At 43.3% G+C, this 18,221-nt stretch overlaps 2 long non-coding RNA genes across 4 annotated transcripts in view; one reads left to right on the top strand and one right to left on the bottom strand.

Annotated features, from left to right (window-relative positions):
• The window catches only part of LOC128627239 (uncharacterized), a 67,781-nt gene that overhangs the window by 37,543 nt on the left and 12,017 nt on the right, over nucleotides 1-18,221 (bottom strand). The gene's annotated exons all lie outside the window — the stretch shown is intronic.
• LOC128627240 (uncharacterized) lies at nucleotides 7,223-9,463 on the top strand. The gene is made up of 3 exons (XR_008391397.1): nucleotides 7,223-7,458; nucleotides 8,305-8,457; nucleotides 9,261-9,463. It is a non-coding gene; the product is annotated as an uncharacterized LOC128627240 (long non-coding RNA).

Below are 18,221 nucleotides of genomic sequence, written 5' to 3'. Positions count from 1 at the left end.
TCTATATATTCTATTGCATGTTCACCACCCAAAGTCAAGTCTCCTTCCATCACCCTTTATGCCCTCTTTACCTTCTTCTACCTGCCCTACCTCCCTTTCTGTCTGGTGATCACCATATGTTGCCTGTATCCATGCACTGTTTTTTTCTCAATCCCTTTACTGTTTTTATCCAGCTCCCTAACCCCCGCCCCTCTGGCAGCTGTCAGTCTATTCTCTGTATCTATTCTTTTTAGAAAACAAAAATTTAAATAGAGTATCCCTATGATTCCACTGGAAAGTCCTGGGAAGACCAGACTGTGAATGGAAGAGTTCTGGAGACAGAGTGATGCCTGTCCAAGGGGCATCGTGTGCTCCTTAGCTTTCTCCATTTTCCCAAAAAGACAGGCACGCCCTGGGCTGTCATTCACTGACATGCATGACAGCCAGGTGTTTCCACAAGCCCATGAGCTGGTTTCCTTCTTGGGGCCAGAAGGACCTAAAGCAAGTGGCCTCTAGAGGGGTGGGAGAGTGGTGAAGAGCCCTCTGATCAAGCCTGAAACACCTTTTCAGAAATGGGATGAATTTCCAACTTATTTTTGTGTGCCAGAGCTTTCAGTTGAACGTGGGGCCATGAGTCTAATAAAAGAATTTTATTAGACTATATGCAATATCTACTTTCAGTTTGCCTTCCTGAAATGAGTGAGGAGATCCACTTACTGAGGAGGAAACCATTGGAAATGGAAAGTACTCGGAGGTATGGTGAACCATGCTGTTAAATTAGGATTGATGTAATTTTAATAATATTAATCCCACTTATTTGTGATTGGACACAAGGCACAGCTCCCTTCCTTTGCCATTCCTAAAGAGTATTTTTGTTTTTTTTCTTTTGAATAAAGTTGTTTTATGTAGACACAATTATTATATTTTCCCACATTGCTTTGTAACTATGGAAACAGATTCTTGACCTGAAAATATATTTTTTCACCATGACACAAAGGGTTTTAGAAACTGCTACTGACTTTCAAGAAATACAGTAATTCCTTTTTGTTTTCTTTTACCTCCTAAATACTTAAAGAGGCTCACGGATTTCTTATTTAACATTGCCTAGTCATCTAAATCTAGAGAGTTTCCAACTGCAAGATAGGGAACAATAAACAACTTTGTCTGGAGGATACATGGAGATTGTTAGGTCTACCCTCCTTGTGTCTATGGTCACAATAATATATTTCTTAAAATTTCAGTGTTTAAAAGGTAAAAATACAGTTAAATTTTATTCCCCAAATATGTCAATTCCTCTTGGAAATTATTCATTTTGTACCTGGAAAGAGTTTGAGAAAGACTCAGGGCACTGGGCAGCTCAGAGGGGCCAGGGTCTCACACATTCCCTAGCACATCTTCAGATCCTCCCTTGCACAGTTAACAGGACCAACACTCTACCTGCAGGGCTGCACAGGTGTTTCAGGGCTACACAACCTCTGCCTGCCCCTGGATCTTGCCTTAGATCCCTCCCCCTAGCCTAAGGGGTGCTGGCCACACTTCCCTCTCATGTTCCCAGGCCAAGGAGCTGCTCCCCGACTCCTTTCCTCTGGTCTCCCCTCCAGCCTGACCAAGCCCTTCCTTCCTACCTAAATATTCACAAAGCACCAGCACAGGCTTTGGAAGCTGGGAAGTCACATGACCATTGTGCCTTTGCAGATCTTTTATATTCCTTACTAACGTCCACTCTAGAGATTGGTTTTGTTTTGAGTTAGTTTTGCTTTTTACAATATTTCTGTAACTATGACAAGATCAAGGCTGGTCAGTGATCTGGCTCAGCCAGCCCTTAGAGGACAAGGAGTGAAACTGTCTTCTGTGTGACTTGAACTAAGATTTTCCTAAATGTCCTATACTTTTGAAGTAACATGAATGCAGGCAGCAATTAAGCTAAGCAATTTGTCTCTCAGCTTTTCCTTTACAACATTACAACCATGACATCTGTCAAACTACAATTACTCAGAGGGATGACAACAAATATGTTTTGAAGTGAAAAATAAATAAAAACACCAAGTCCCAAAGCCCATCTGAAAGAGGATTTTCTCATATATTCCATCTGGGCTCTGCCTTTCCAGGCACTCCCCTCAAATTAGGCTGCCCAGAAAACCAGAGGCGTAAGGATTTAAATTCCCCTGTCTTCTTTTATGCTTGATCTTAGCCAAAAGGTCAAGAAGCAATCCACTCTTTTCTTTTATGGACCAACCATAAAAGAAGCAAGCTGCAATATCAACAACAAAAAGTAATTGCTTCAGCCTCTAATTCTTTTAAGACCAAATTTTCCCTCCATTTCTTTTTTCTTGTATCTTTTTTTAAAAGATTTTATTTATTTATTTTTAGGGAGAAGGGTAGGGAGGGAGAAAGAGAGGGAAACATCAATGCATGGTTGCCTCTCACGAGCCCCCTACTGGGGACCTGGCCTGCAACCCAGGCATGTGCCCTGACTGGGAATCAAACCAGCGGCCCTTTGGTTCGCAGCCCGGCACTCAATCCACTGAGCCACACCAGACAGTTTTGTTTTTTTTTCTTGTATCTTACTCCACAGAAACGCAGTCAGACACACTGGAAGACCAGCCATCCAAAAGAATAAGTTGGTCCCCAGCTCTCCCTCCTGAGTCTCCAGTCATCCATTTTTGGAGATCCCTTCTCAACTAAGATGCTGTAATCTTCATCACCTACAGAAATTTGCCCCTCTTTTCTGAATACTTTAAGTTCTCTTTTTTCTTTGTTGCTAAGGGAAAGACGATATTCAAGCAACTTTGTTTCTGTCACTAAAACTCCTTTCACAAGAGAAAAGGGGCTTCTTCCCACTGAAGTGACTGGAAGCAGGTGTGTGGGGTAGGAAGAGTGAGTTAGAAATGCTAGCACCATGGACCATGCAGGAAGAATCTCCGGCTGAGGGAAGGGCTGCCCCTGACTCATCAGAGCATGCCACGTTGGCTCACGTGTCATCAGGAGTGCAAGGTACCAAGTTCTGCTTCCTCACACCTTCATCTTCTTGCACCATTAGTGGTGGCAGGTGGGGTGGGGGTAGCTGAGTTACATTTTCATTAGGGTCAATTCCAGTAAAATTAATTAAGGACAAGCCAGGCACTGAAGGTTCGTTTCAGAAAGAAATAGTCTATTGAATGACATTTTTCTACTTTGAGTTCACTAAAGAAACTAAAATCTCTTCAGTTCACTAAAGAAATTAAAGAAACTCCAGATGATTTGAACAGGCAGCCTAATTTGAGAACCACTGGTCTACACCTACCAGATAGGAATCAGTCATTTATTAATGAGGCTATTTAGGATACTTGATGAAAATATGCTTTGAGTGTATTCAAATAGGCAATCTCTGGAATTCACTCTTAATCTCAAGCCAGTGTGTTAGAGAAGCAGCTGTCCCTGGCAGGGTGCTGGGCAACAAACTCCTTCCTTCCCACAAATATGTCCATACAGGTGAACTTTGCTACAAGTGAATTCCAGGCCAAAGGGGAGAAAAGATGTTTCCAAAGAACAACACTAACCCAGATGGGTGTGAAGGAGCACAGGGCATTTGCTTCCTGCCCCAGAGTCTCCTACAGCAGGGTGCTGATTATTGTGGTTTGGTTCTGTGTAAGTGGGTTGTGGGGCTTCTACAGAGGCCATATTGGTTGGAACACCATCATTTTCCCCTTATTGGGCTGCCTCATGGGTAGTGATTCATGCAGAAAGAGAAATCTCCAGATTTCACTTCTATTTTCTTTGACTCTCCAAGTCATATATATTTTGCCCTCAGAGCTTAATGACAAAAGTCCAGCTACCTCTGAGATCTTCTTTGGACCTCAAAGAAGACAGGTACTGCTTACCTATCTCTTCAGAAGAATGAATCACCACATGCCACAAAGCCTCTAGATGCTTCTCTGGTGGAAGCAGGTCCCCCAACTTTAGGCTGGATGCCAAGAACATTCTGGGTGGGTGACCCAGGGGTGATGCCAGTCACCCCCAAGCACTAGGCCACTTCCAGTGTGTCCATAGCAGGTAGGAAACTGTAGAAAGCAGGTGTATATTTTCAATGGTTTCTATTTTCTCACTATTGGGTTCACCAGCTATCTTTTTGTTGTTTAGATATATTAATGGTTTTCTCTTATCCACTCATATAAATCAAGGAAACCCAAATGTTCCAGATTACTCTAGATAAAATAAGTGTGGCAGCAATTTATACAAAGTAAGCCATGGCATAGTGTAGGACACAGTCCCCACGGAGCAGCCGTGCACCACAGGCGCATGGGGAAATTCCCAATGTACTGATAAAGAAGCCGCCTCAACACGTATAATGCTAAACACCGGGTTAACATTACCCTGGGGACCTTTCAGCCCTCGTCGGAAATAGAAACCATTGATAATATAGACCTGAGGACAAGTCAACTTGATTTATAATGTCGATCCCAGACACGTATTTAGAAGTATAACAAGGGGGTCAATCATATTCATTTATTAAAAATACATCAAAACACTACTTTTGTAAAAATCTATTTTAACATGACCACGTTATATATTAAAACTGACAACTAATCTATGGCTGAGGTTCACATGGACACTTTAAATGCAAGTTGTATAGCCACAGTATTATATTATTTCTTTTTTCTACCTGGGCCATGCCTATCTCAACTAATGTCTGCTACATAATTTGGGATATCTACAATATGGCTCAGTTAAAATTTATGGAGGACCTACATAGGCAGTACTTTAGTGTCTTGCAAATGGTTTCAGAAGTATTCGATTTATCCCTAGTTGAGGACATTGAGGGCCCAAGAAACATTCCTGTGTCCCCATGTCCCCAAACGCACTTCATGTCACCCATGGGCTTGTGTTCTCCAGGTAGCAGGTGATAGAAAGGAGCACAGCCTGAGAGCTGGGCTGGCTTGAATTCAAATTCAATGCCACAACGTACCATCTTCGTGCAAATTACTTAACCCCCTCCACCAGCCTTGGACCCCTCATCTGTAAAACAGAGATGTGAAAGTCTACATTTCAAGGTTGTTATGAGGCTTAAAAAAGATCATTTAGAGTGCTGGATATGTAATAAGCACTAATAGGAAGTGCTAAAAAAAAACAAAAAACATGAGCTTCTTACCTTCTTCCTCGAGTTTATTTTTCTATCCTCTTATCTTTGGGATCTTCTACCCATTGGGTTTTTTTTAAAACCTCATAAATACCTTTTAGATGTGCTAAGGTAATAAAAATAACAAAATAGGGAAACAGCTTCAGCTTATTATGGACTGCGCTATTAGAAAAAGTGACTTGAAAAATGGTTGGGTTTTCCCACACGAAGCAATGGCCACCCATATCCATGGAGCAGTATAACACTCAGTGTTCATCCCTGCTCTGTAGGATCTGCATGATCTTACTGCTCCCGTCGTCTTTGACGTGTGGCTTCCACACAGGAGGGAGGAGAATAGCAGCTCTGGACTCAGAAGGGGGTTTCTGCTGCCTAGTTGCCCCCAATGAGAAGTTTTCAAGTACTGATGGCAAGTGCTGACCATAGAGGCAATGGATGACGGTAACTGCCCTCCTCCATTATTGCTCCCTATTGCAGCTCCTTCAAACCATGACAAACAAAACACCCTTTCCACCTTCCCTGATCAAGGTCCCACTGGTCTTCATCACGTGAGGATTCTTTGGGGGATATCCCCCAATATTTGGGGGATAACAGGAGAGAGAGTAGCTGGTTTCAATTTGGGGACAGTTTGGTGGCTGGGCCTGCGCCATTGCATTACCTCCCCCATAGTGCAGGTAGACACCTTGAGTTCGTAAAGGTAAATCCCAACTGAAAAAGGAAAGGGGAGCAAGCCAGGCTCACAGAAAGGCTCACTGCCAGTGAAAGTTTAGATGAGAAGGCATCCCAAGTTGGGGCAGGTGGGTGCTAATCAAAAGAACCACCATAATAACCAGCTACTGAGGTAGGTGGTGAAACTAAGATAAATCAATCTATAGTACTTAGACAAAAATTTTTGTCTTTGTTTTTTAAATATTTTTATTGCATTCTATTACAGTTGTCCCATTTTCCTCCTTTGCCCTCTTCTACCCAGCCTACCCCGACTCACACAGTCAATGATTAATAATAACTTAGAAAGTACCATATCTCTAACTTCTTCAAAATGTTTAATATAAAAATATCTCCCCCAAATATAAGTTATCTGGGTAAAAATTTTTTCTTTTTTTGTTTAAGATTTTATTTATTTTATTTTTTAGAGAGGGAGAGAAAGGGAGAGAAACATCAGTGTGTGTTTGCCTCTCGCGCACTCCCTGCTGGGGTCCTGGCCCACAACCCAGGCATGTGCCCTAGGCTGGGAATTGAACCGGTGACCATTTGATTCACAGGCTGGGGCTCAACCATTGAGCCACACCAGCCAGGGCTGGGTAAAAACATTTTCACTTCACAACCCTGGTTTGACATTTTATTTTGTCTTCTTGTGCCATATTTCCATACATATGGAACACTGCAGTTTTTTAATTAAAAACTCATTTATCGCCCATGGGCTTATGATTTTAATGCCTGTTATTTTAAATAATCAAAATTAAACTAACAATTACTAAGGCTTTGCTCCTGAGCAAATATGGCAAGAGAGATCAGATGCATTATCTAATGCAATAGTAGATATTTCCCTTATTCAGTCCGTTGGACTTATTTTTCCAGGTAAAAAATATTTGAATTTAGCCCTGGCTGGTGTAGCTCAGTGGATTGAGCACGGGCCTGCGAACCAGACAATCGTGGTTCGATTCCCAGTCAGGGCACATGCCAGGGTTGCAGGCAGGTTCCCTGCAGGCCAGTTCCCAGCAGGGGACGCATGAAAGGCAACCATACATTGATGTTTCTCTCCCTCTCTCCTTCCCTTCCCCTCTAAAGATAAATAAATAAAATCTTTAAAAAATATATTTGAATTTACACACATATTCATGTCTGTCATTTAAATATACCTAGATGTTGAAAAGCTTACGAAATGCCATCCAAAAGTGGGCATCACTGTTGATGCAAAAGACGCTGAGGCATGAAAAAAAGTAATCTAGAGAAAGACTAGGTAATTCTGAAGGGTTATTCTAGAGGTTGGTGAACAGATAAGCAGCAGCAAAAGCCATCACACAGATGGTTTCCTGTTCCCCAGGCTTGCTCAGTCCACTTCATCCTCCTAACTTGTTACTGGCACCCCTTCTAACAGGATTGTAACACCCTTTTACAGGTAACGTTCAGTGCTGACAGGGTGCAGGAAGTTAACAAGATGGCCCCAAGTCCTTTCAGCCTCCTTCACAGAGCTCTGTGCAGACCACAGTTTGTTGGAGTTCTCCAAACAGTCTTGTTCATGCTCCTGAATGTGCTGGCTGACCTGGAGCCAAGACCAGTGGTAGAATGAATATACCTGATGCCATCTATGAAGAAAATCTTGTACTTCTCACTTTATAGAAGATACCGAAGCTCAAAGAGCTCAGGTAACTTGCAAAGGCCACGGGACTTGTTAGTAGAAAAGCCAGGATTCCAACTTCTGGAATCCTGCCTTCGGACTTCTGTCCGACACCAACATCCATGCCTCTCTCCTACCCCGTCCCCGACCCACCCCAAACCAGCTCCCTCCACCCAGTCTGCAAATGAAGCTCAGGCTCTTTTTCTATTGCTTCTTTGAACTAACTCTGACCTGATCAGAGGCCTGATGTGACCGCACGCTCACACTTTTCCCATGTCCTTCCTTTGGGTGATTCTCAGTGGTAATGGTGGTAGTTGGTGAAAGGCAAAGTGAGTTGAGAAAGATGAAGTTACTAGGCAGAGCCAAAGCAACTTTACCAACACCCTAGGGACTTTCTCTCCATTTTAGGAGAAAGCGAAACACTTCCAGACATAGGCAAATGTATAAAAGAGCAGGCCAGCAATCTCTGTGACTCACCATTTCCATTGGAACCACACCTGGGGCAACATCCACCCCAGGGGCCAGTCACCCCAGAGGCCTTCTTCACTGTGCGAAGATGTTATCAGGCCTGTACCAAATCCACCTACCACCGTCATCAAGTGGGCAAGCTCCTAACACAGGGCAGGGGACAGAATTCCAAGGTTCTGGAAGCTCCACTGACGCAGAACCAATACCTTGCATATTCAAAAGAAGCCTCTAGAAATGTATGATGGCCTATCCAGGGGGCCATCCCATGGCCCCCATCACACATGGGGAAGGTGGGGTTTGGGGGTGGGGGCCACAAGGGAGGGGAATGAGCCCACCCATGGGACCTTGGGAAAGTCATATCCCCAGGGAGTGCCTGCCCTCATTCACACGATGGGCTCCCTCACAGGCCGCTGCAAGAAGATGCAAATGAGTAAGAACCCATTACTTGAAATTTGAAGGAACATTAAAAGCCTGGCATGGAAAGCCTGGAGGAGCCAACCCTGCCAGGGAGTAAGGAGCTTGTCTGCGCAGGGGCCCCTCCCAGCAGCACCATCTGTCGGTGAGCTCACTTGGTTAAGGACATTTTATATGAGATCAGTCAGGTATTTTTTTTTTTTTAAAGAAAAATGAATAAAGCTGTCCAAGGACATTTCCCATGCAGGGTCAGTCTCGTGAGACAGCCACAGGGAAGGAGCCCTGGACCCTCCCTGGGACCAAGCCAAGAGCTGCACAAGCTGCTGACACAGGCCTCTCTGGCCCAGCACTTCGTCTGGGCAGGAACTGGACTAACCAGTGCAAGGGAACTTTTTGGGCTCAATGAAAGTTTCTGGATTATCTTTCCCATGGACCCTCCATATTCTGCTCATCCCCTTTTAAATATGTATATAACTACATATGCACAATATACACACTGCACGCATAGTCTGTGTCTGAAGCTTTCATTCATTTCGCACCCCTGGGTTGGGCGGGGATGGTTGAGTACTGCGAGGTGCTCCATTTACAGTGGTGCTGGGATGGCCAGCGCTGTAGAGAGAAGGCCAGGAACCTGTCCTGAGAGATGCACGCAGATAAACAGTATTTCCACTAACAACGAGTTAACAATTACCGTACTGTGGGTCAAAACATTCCACAAAGTGAACTTTCTTTGAGATATTTTGCCCCTGTGAAGAAGGGTTTCCCTCACAGCATAGCATAATTTCCTCATAGCATAGTTTCTCTTAATTTTATCCAAAGAAGAAATAAGCACTGAAATGAAAGAAGTTTAATTTTGCAAATATTCAGGGGTAATAATACTAAAGACAATCATCACTTATGCATATTTTCATTAGGAGAACTTTTAACATGGATGTAACTTGTGTCTAGCATGCTCAGAGCCTCCTCAGCACCTGCTCCTGCTCCAAGGCCACCAAAGTGATTGTCAGAAAACAACAGAGTAACTCCCCCTGCACACAACTCTCAAGGTCTCCCCATTGCCTACAGTAAAGAAAGAAAAAGAAAAAAGGCCAAGCTCTCTGGCATGACACATATGCTACGTAGTCCACTCCAGCCTGAGTCTCACCTCCTCGTTCCAGTGTAACTGAAGTAAGTTCTGTTCTTTCCTTCTTAACCTTGAACACGCTGTTCTGTATTCCTAGGACTGCCTTTCTCCTTTATCTGTCCTCTGAACTTTCACCCTTCAGGAGTCTGTTCAAATATCCCTTGTTTTCTGATAATTTCTCACTTCCCAATTATGTTAATTATTCTCCCTCACATGTCTCTATTTTATAACTTAGTGTATGTCCCTCATGATGCAGTTAATGATTTGCTTGCCTGTCTCGGCCACTACGTTGCAATCTTAATAAACAGGAGCATGGTGTTTGCTGCCATTAGAACCTAACACAAAATATTGCAGGTATTGTCTATGCATTATTGTGCTGCAAAATGGGGGAAAAACCTGTCAGGATTTTCATGAAAATTTAAATTATATGAGTAAGAGGTCTAGTAGCCTAGAATGTAATACCTACCATTAAAAATATTAGTATTATACGTTTGTTAGATGAATGCTTGAATCTCACTTTATCAAATTATACTCACATTGGCAGGCAAAAAGTTCAATTGTTAACATTAGTACTAAGCTGACCTGGTAAGAGAAGGTAGTTTGGAAGCAGAGCCTGGGAATGAGTTCTGGAATGTTCTGGTCTCAATTCTGACTCACTTCACCCCTCTAAGATTCAGCTTCCTGGGCTCTACAAATTAGCCTTGAGCGTTAGTCACCAGGCTACCCCACAGGGCAAGCAGGTCCAGGAGAGCCAGTTGATAACATTCCTGGAGTTCTCTCAGTAGCATCGAGAACTTACTGTGAGACAAGGGCAGCGGTGAACACAAAAAGAAATCAGCGTTTTTCTGGCTCTCAAAGAACCTATCATTTCATGTGGGCAGTTAGACACATGCATGAGGGACAGTAACACAAGCTACATTTGGTGAATGCTATATAAATTAAGCAGAATACTTCACAAGGGAGGGAAAAAGGAACTTTATTTGAGGATAGGAGGTAGGGGCTCAGGTATATTCTGGGCCCAGCTGGGCCCTGTGTGGCATATGGGTTATTTCATTTAGTCCTTATAGCATGGTGAGGTAAGTGGTATTAGCCAATCCTAGAGATGAGCACACAACACAGAGAGACTGAACAACTTGCCTAAATCCCACTGATGGTACTCAAGGCTTCCACTGTGGGCTTTTCCAGTGCTGATATCAGTGCTATGATTGATACCAACCTCATCCCCAAGCAGATTGGGGCACCTCATAGATGTAGTTGGACCACAGTTGGATGGACTGAGTGTCCTAGGTAGAAGGGACATGTGAACAAAGATTCAGAAGGTAAAATTTAAAGAAAGAGATAGTGTGTGTGTGTGTGTGAGAGAGAGAGAGAGAGAGAGAGAGAGAGAGTGACTAGGGGGAGGGGGAGTTGGAAATCATGCATAGAAAAGGCTGGTAGAATAGTAGACTAGGGCCAAATCAGGAAGAGCTTTGAGTTTCAGTCCTAAGACAATTTTTTAAATAATGACAATGTGATAATGACACACTAATAATAATAATACTTTGTGGTCATTGGAGTGCTTTTACTATTGACAACTTAAAGGTACTTTAAATCTATGATGTCCAATTCCTGCTGCTACTTACCCCATTTTATGGATTGGGAAACAGACAATAAGCATTTTAGTAACTTCTGCAAAGTAATGGGACTAGATCCCTGGCAATCTAAAACACTCTATACAAAACTTAGTAACATATGGACCCTGAGCCTCAGTGTTCTCATCTGTAAAATGGAGACGATGACATCTCAGAGTTGTCTTGAAGAGCTTTTCTAACTTTATAAATAGCACAGAGTAGGATGTACAGATAGGGAGATGAACAAATATTTCCTGTAAGCCTGGAAATGTCATTCGAGCCCCCTGGAATAGGGTTCTAATGTTCAGAGAGATTTATCTGGAAGACATAAATCTGCAATTCGATGAGGCTGTGTGGTGGGTGCCCAGGAGAGGAAACCACCACCTTTGCACATCTGAACCACTAACAATGACTCTTGTTGCTGAATGTGCTACTTTGCTCTTACTAGTAAAATCTTGTCAAACAGGAAACAGGTTTTTAAGGCAACAGGGTCCCTGTGAGTTCAAACTTCTGTTTTCAAATGTTCTTACAAGATGCACAATTGGCACAGACTTACAGGAAATATTTAATTGGAACCGGAAGCTGCTGGCTCCACTGGCCTTGTTTTATGCTGTCTGCAGCCTCCTGCTGCAATGACTTTGGTGTGTAAGCACCGCACACTCATTTTTATATTTGCCAGTGAGGGGTGAAACCAAAACATACTCCAAGGGTGCTTCGGAGGCACATGTGCAGTCTCCACAGGGTTAGGAAAAGAAAGGGGAAGAAGAATCATGTGAGAACTACTCTTAGAAAAGAGAAGGGCTTGAGACTGAACTCTGAGTGACATATTTATGAGCTCGGTATCGGTTGCTTGTGCTGATAAGCGTTGGTCATTCAAGAAAGGAAAAGTCACCTTTGTGTATATGAAATATACAAGATTCATAGTCTGAAAAGACTGAACAGGAAAGCATTAGGTAAATAGAGGATATCCCTTAAAGTATAATGTGAAAATTAAATTACTTCAAGGAGGAAGAAGGGAGGTGTTTCTTTCTGAGTCAAATGTTGAGAAAACTAATGAGTCGTTAATTTGAAATCAAGGTTAACTGAGTTTCACCCTTCACGATCCAATTCTGAGAATGCAGGGAAAAGAAATTCCCCTTTCTAAGAAAGGCCTTTCAGGCCCTCTTTTTGTGCATGCCCTGCCGGCCTCAGGGACACAGGACAGGTTTCAGAGTCAGCTGGCTGGAGTTTGGTCTCAGATCTGCCTCTCACTGGCTCAATGAGATTGGATGAATTACCTGATTCTCCAAATCTCCATTTCTCTTTTTGCAAACTCTGGATAGTAATAACACTTGTCTCCTTAGACTGTGTGAGGATTAGATGACAAACTGTACTTTAGTTGCCTGCCTAGCATTCTGTAAAGGTGAACTATCAATACCTTTATACCATAAACTAGTGGTCTTCCCAGAGTTTTTCAATCTTGGGACACCTCAGAGATGTGTAATTATTCCAACTAAGTGTCAAGAAACTCCCCCAATGCTCTCAAAGAAATACATTTAATTTTAAAATCCCTGTCACAGTCTAAAGCACTCTGGTAGTGAGGATGGGGGCGGGGGTAGAAGAAGATTTCCTGGAAATTGTAGCGTGACTGTTTCTTAGTCCCCAAACTGCCTTGATCCACAGAAATGATTTCCTTCCTTCCCCTACCCCACGCTTTGGTTTTAAGGGTATTCATCTTTGGGTTTTTAATGGTTTTCTATTAGGCCTTCCAAAGTAGATAAAGATCCTTCTGCCCACTCTAGCTACCCCTAAACCTTTTCCCATACTGTATTCCTCACTTCCTCTAGGAACCTACAAGATTCTGGTCTGATAACTGTATCTCCACTAGCAATCAGGCTTTGCATATCTCAGAACCCACCCTCCCCTTCAGAATATCCACCTCTATAAACCATTAACTGACCAGTCCCCATTCAGGCACCATGTAGGTTTCTGCGGTCAGGATGGTTTGTGACAAACGTCCTTCCCTTAGGCTGGGTCAGACAAGATATTCTCAAGAAGAAAAAAGACAGGAAGAGGGTCTTATCTCTGTAGAAGTTTCTATCACACAGGATAACCTCCTGCGGATTTGCATTCACCTTGTGTACTCCTGGAAGCTCCCTTTCAGTGTCTCCTGCTTCTCAATGAACTGATGGCAGGGAGTGAAAGTTCTTCACAGCAGCCCATTTTCTGGATCTGTAATGAATTGCCTTGTCCTTCCTCATGCCTCTCTGTGATCTATTCCACAGTAAAATGCATTCTAGTTTAAGTCTCTGCCTCTTAGCTCCTCTCATGGAACTCACCCAAAATGAAAACCTCAGAGGCATCCTAATACCTCCCTTTATCTTATATCCCACAGTCCATTAGCAAACCCTAATTTGCCTTCATTTATTTTCAGACCCATTCCATTACTGCCCAGGTTCACCATCATCTCTTACTGGTTTACTGCACAAATCTCCTAACTGGGCTCCCCACTTCTACCCTGCCCCTCCTGACACAGCAGCCAGAGGGATGTTACTAAACTGCAGTCCCAGCATGCCACTTCTCTGCTCAAAACCCTCCAGTGGCTCCCCATCTTGTGCTGAGGAAAAGATGACGTTCCCATGTGGCCTAAAAGGCCCTACCCTACTCAGCCTCTTTGTGCCCCTCTCATCTCATGTACTGTTTCCTGTCCCCCCTTGCTCAGTACATCTGCAGCCACCTAGTCTCCTTTCGGTTCTTCAAACACGCTTAGCATGGCCCCACCTCAGGGCCTTTGCACGTTCCTCTGCCTAGATGGTTCTTACTCCAGATAGCTGGATGATTCACTCCCTCACCTCCTTTAGGTCTTTCTTGAAATCTTACCTGACTGCTTTATTTAAAATTACAACCCCTCCTCTCATATCCTATGTATTCACTTCTTGATTTATTTTTGTTCATATCATATGTCACCATTAACTAATATAGATTTGATCATTTATTTTGTTGCTTTTATAGCTCATCTTACTGGATCTCACTAGAATGCAGGTTCTGTATCTCCAGTGCCTGGAAGAATGTCTGGCCCCCAGTAAATGCTCTGGTCATATTTGAGCTCAATAAATGAATAAATAAGATGAATGCCTGTCATTCAATGCCCTGGTCCTGTGTGCAATTACATAGTCAGTCATTCTAGTAAGATGGGAATCAGTCAGAACTGATGTTGAATTGTACTGTCTCCTATTCAGAAGGTGTATGATCTTGAGCAAGACATCTAACCTCAAAACTTTGGATTCCTATCAGTAAAGTGGGGATAATAACAGCCCCCACCCCATGGGCTTGTGTGGCTAACCAACTTGTAGAAAGTGCCCTCTGCAGCTCTTCCATAAGTGCTAGATATGCTTGCTGTTATTATTCTCCTCAGATGTCCCAAACACCTAAAGTAAAACTCTTTAGTAAGAAAAAGAATATGGAATCCTTTCCTCAACTAATTACCAAATAAAACAAATAGCTATAACTGTTGGGCAGCAACCTGTTGGATTTCTCATTAGAAATTGCTGCATTCTCATTATTACCAGGCACCCCATCAATAACTTCTTCAGAGAAGCAAAAAAGAGGCCAGGAAGGAATTTAAAATACATTTTCCAACCACTGTAGATGACAAAATAGACTCCCTGCATTAATCAAGTGTTTTCTTCTTCCAGTGGGGTAATCTCAAGTACATGAAAAGAAAACACAGAGCTATGCTCCATTAAATTTATGAAAGGATGTTGTTTATTTTTATCGCATTTGTTAGACTTGAAAGACATCCTTTAGTTCTCAAGTCAACATCAGCATGCATGTTTATTTCTGAGCTGCTGAGTGCTTTAAAAAATAATAAAAGGCTGGTCCTCTCACCTCTTGCAGGCTAGTCACATGCCGGAGGGTGAGGGTTTTGAGTGGTTAGGGTGGCGGTGCACTGTACTGATATGCTGGGGGGTTGAAAAAGCTTTTCCTGGTGGTTTAAGGCAACATAAAATTCTGCAAATTTCAGAAAATGGGAGTAGGAAATAGTTCTACTGTTGGGAGAAGCAACCAACTCTGTTAGGCTGTCTGGAGCCTTATTTAGACTTCTCCTGAGTGGTAAGAACACTATCCAAAATTCAGGGAAATTTGGTGTTCTGCTGCTGGGTACGCTAGCAGCGGCCAAGAAATACCTCTCCAGCACTGCTATCTCCCCTTCTGGAGAAGTCTAACCAATGCAGAGACCACGGCTGGGGCATGAAGGGGCTCGTGAACACATCCCTTTCCATCACCGAGATTCCATCTGGCGGGGCTTACACACTCACACCCCATATCTGAGCTGAAAAGGGGATCAGGCAGTTGGGAGGCAGTGAAGATTCCTCCATCTTACATCCTTCACTAACCTCTTCACAGCAAAAGTATTAAAATTACTTTAACTCCAAATAAAAGTAAAACTGGAATCTGATATTTTTACTTTGTTCGGTTTTTTTTTTTTGGAAGGCAATCTGGTAGGATTTGTAATGAGAGAGGCTCAAGGGTAGATGCCCTAGAAGGTTTCAAAATATTCTCCAAATCCTAAGCAACAGATGCAGGCGACTCAAGTTCTGAGGGCTGAGGGGAGCAGCCCTATGTACTTGGGGATTTCTGTGTCTTGCTGCTCAAAGAAGTTCTGCTGTTAGCTGGGTAATTCTGCTCCCTTCCCCTACACCACCACCATTTCTAGTAAATGTCCTTCCAAAAAGATTTAGTCTAGGACCAGACAGTATCCCCCCTGCTTCTATCCCTGCTGGTATCAAATCTCCCCATCCTATTGCTCATCTCAGAATCCACCTTTCTGAACAGTCACGCCATAGATGCTTGTGATTGGGTCCCCCAGAAAAGCCACTGCTCCCAACACAGTATTGCTCACTGAGTCCTCCCGAAGATGCCCAGTCTGTTCTCAGAAAGGGTCCCCCTGTTGTGGCAGAAGGACCAACTTTCTAGTCTGAAACTTGATGGCCACCCAGCCTTCAGAGTTAAGCCATAACAAGGTGACCACCAGTGTCTGGAAAAGATAGTCTTAGTCACTTACTTTCTAAGAAAAAGCCAGGTCTTTGCATTTCACTTGAAAGAAAAGGTCACCCTGAAGAAAGCAGCACACTGAAAAAGAGACGTTCCTCACTCATGCCTGGGAAGGCTCTCATCCTGAGTGAGACACTTCATGATTAAAACAACTTTTAAGACTAATAAAAAGAGGCTTGAAACTTCCTGGCTATGCTAAGAATGCAATGACTTGGGAACTATGTCAGGTCAGGTTTCTGCTGTTCCCTTTTGTTTGCGAATGCTCCTGGGGTCCATGTCATTTTAGGGATGAGCCCCATGTGCTGCAAAGCACAGTAGACTCATCCACACGCTGGTGGTTCTGCCCTGGGAAGGTCGCTTCATAAGCCCTCGCCTCAGTGTCCTCGGCTATAAAATGGAGACCTGGGGATTGTGACCTTTCCAACCCCATCTCACGTCTAAGTTTTGTGATTCTGCAAAAGCAGTTATTTACCCCTTTATGCTTTCCGTCCTAGAAAGAAGTCATGAGGTCATTTAATTGTACTCTTGTCCCCTTTTTTTTTCAACTACCAAGCTCTTTCCCAGAAACTAAACATGAGGAGTAGCTGTGAGTCAGAAGAGTTAGAAGCAAAAGAACAAAGGATACCCTCCTCCAGAGAGGAAATACTGAAAGGATTATCCTTTTTCAAAGGTGCAATAATGAAATATCTTCCTTCCCCTGGACAGACAATTTTATCAGGGATCACTGAAAGGGGGACAAGATGCCATTGTCTTCATTTAATTAGCATAATACCTCCCCTCCTCCAAATGGTCCTTCAGATACTGCTAAATACTTTCTACAATATTTGAACATGAAATCCCTTTCAGCTTGGCACCTTTCATCTCATTTCTTCCCTGAGCTGATAGGTGCAGGATCTCAGGGTTCTGGGAAACTCTCTGGCCCTGTTATCTTTAACCCTCACCTCCACAGAGCATGGACATTAGACTGGTCAGCAAGGGTTCTGTTCCTATGAAAGTTGCAGAATTCCAAAACTAGAGTCCTGTCTGGATCTTTGCTGAGACTTCAGAGCTGGAGTACAGTGGGGGAAGGGGAGATCCACAGGAGGGGAATTCTGCATGAAAAGCCTGACCCTTTTGTCCCCCAGCATGGAAGAAAGGAAAGAGTTGAGCAGTCAACAAAGAGTTCTGCTGGCCAGAGCTTGCATGGCCTGATTGATCTTCCTCTGCAGTCCTCTTCCTAATGCTCTTGCCAGACACTGGCCAGCTGTCTGCTCAAACAACAAAGTCAGGTTGGCTCTACCAGGGCAGGGCTGAGTGTGTGGCCACTGTTTTTACCACTACCACCCCCCCCCCCATTAAGAGAATGTGGAAGCAAGCTTTCAGGCATCATGGCTACCTGCCTCCTCCTCTGCAAGCCTTATTTCCAGAGAAACTGGAAAACAGAGAAACTCCAAAGAGGATCAAGCGGTATGTTGGAAGGTGTAATCTTACCAGGAGAACAATGGGAAGTCCAAATATCAAGCGGACAGATAGCAGAAGACACTTGTATACAGAGCAACACTTTGTTCTCATACCAATTCGGAACTTTCTCGATAACTGAAGCCTTGACTAATGTACCTCCTGCCCCATCCGCCCCACAATTGTGCATAAGAAAACTCTTAGATCTCAGGTTAGAACTTCAACCCAATGACAAGTTAATAAATTCCTAAAGTTCAAATAAAACTTACTCATGAGGTCACCATTCATTCCCACCATAATACCTCTTCCCCACCCATCCCACCCATCCCACCCATCCCATTCTGGAAAAAAAAAAAAAAAAAACTAAACAGGATTGAAATACCTATTCTTTTTTAAAATCAGGACTTTTCTGCTCAAGAGCTTCTCTAACCCAACTCGTCATGACTGCACTTGGGTATGTGTGTTTCAACAGCCCCACTCCTGGTATGCCGTGAAACCAACAAGAAGACCAGGTCTCAGAATCAGACTGTAAACCCGGCATGAATTATCGCAAACAGACAGCAGGCTCAAATGTCAAGGAACAAAAGGTTCAGAAGTATTTTCTTCTTGTGATGTTTGGTTTTTTTGGAAGTCTGGAAAACTCAAAAAGACTTAGTCATAAATACCTATAGAAGCAGGGGGGATTCCTAATATTGTTTCCACTTT

The sequence above is a fragment of the Artibeus jamaicensis genome, unplaced genomic scaffold (genome assembly GCF_021234435.1).
Source record: "Artibeus jamaicensis isolate MK-2021 breed Jamaican fruit bat unplaced genomic scaffold, CSHL_Jam_final contig_354, whole genome shotgun sequence".
Lineage (NCBI taxonomy): Eukaryota > Metazoa > Chordata > Mammalia > Chiroptera > Phyllostomidae > Artibeus > Artibeus jamaicensis.
The sequence above is the reverse complement of the archived record's forward strand: the minus strand, read 5'-3'. Positions and strand labels throughout refer to the sequence as shown.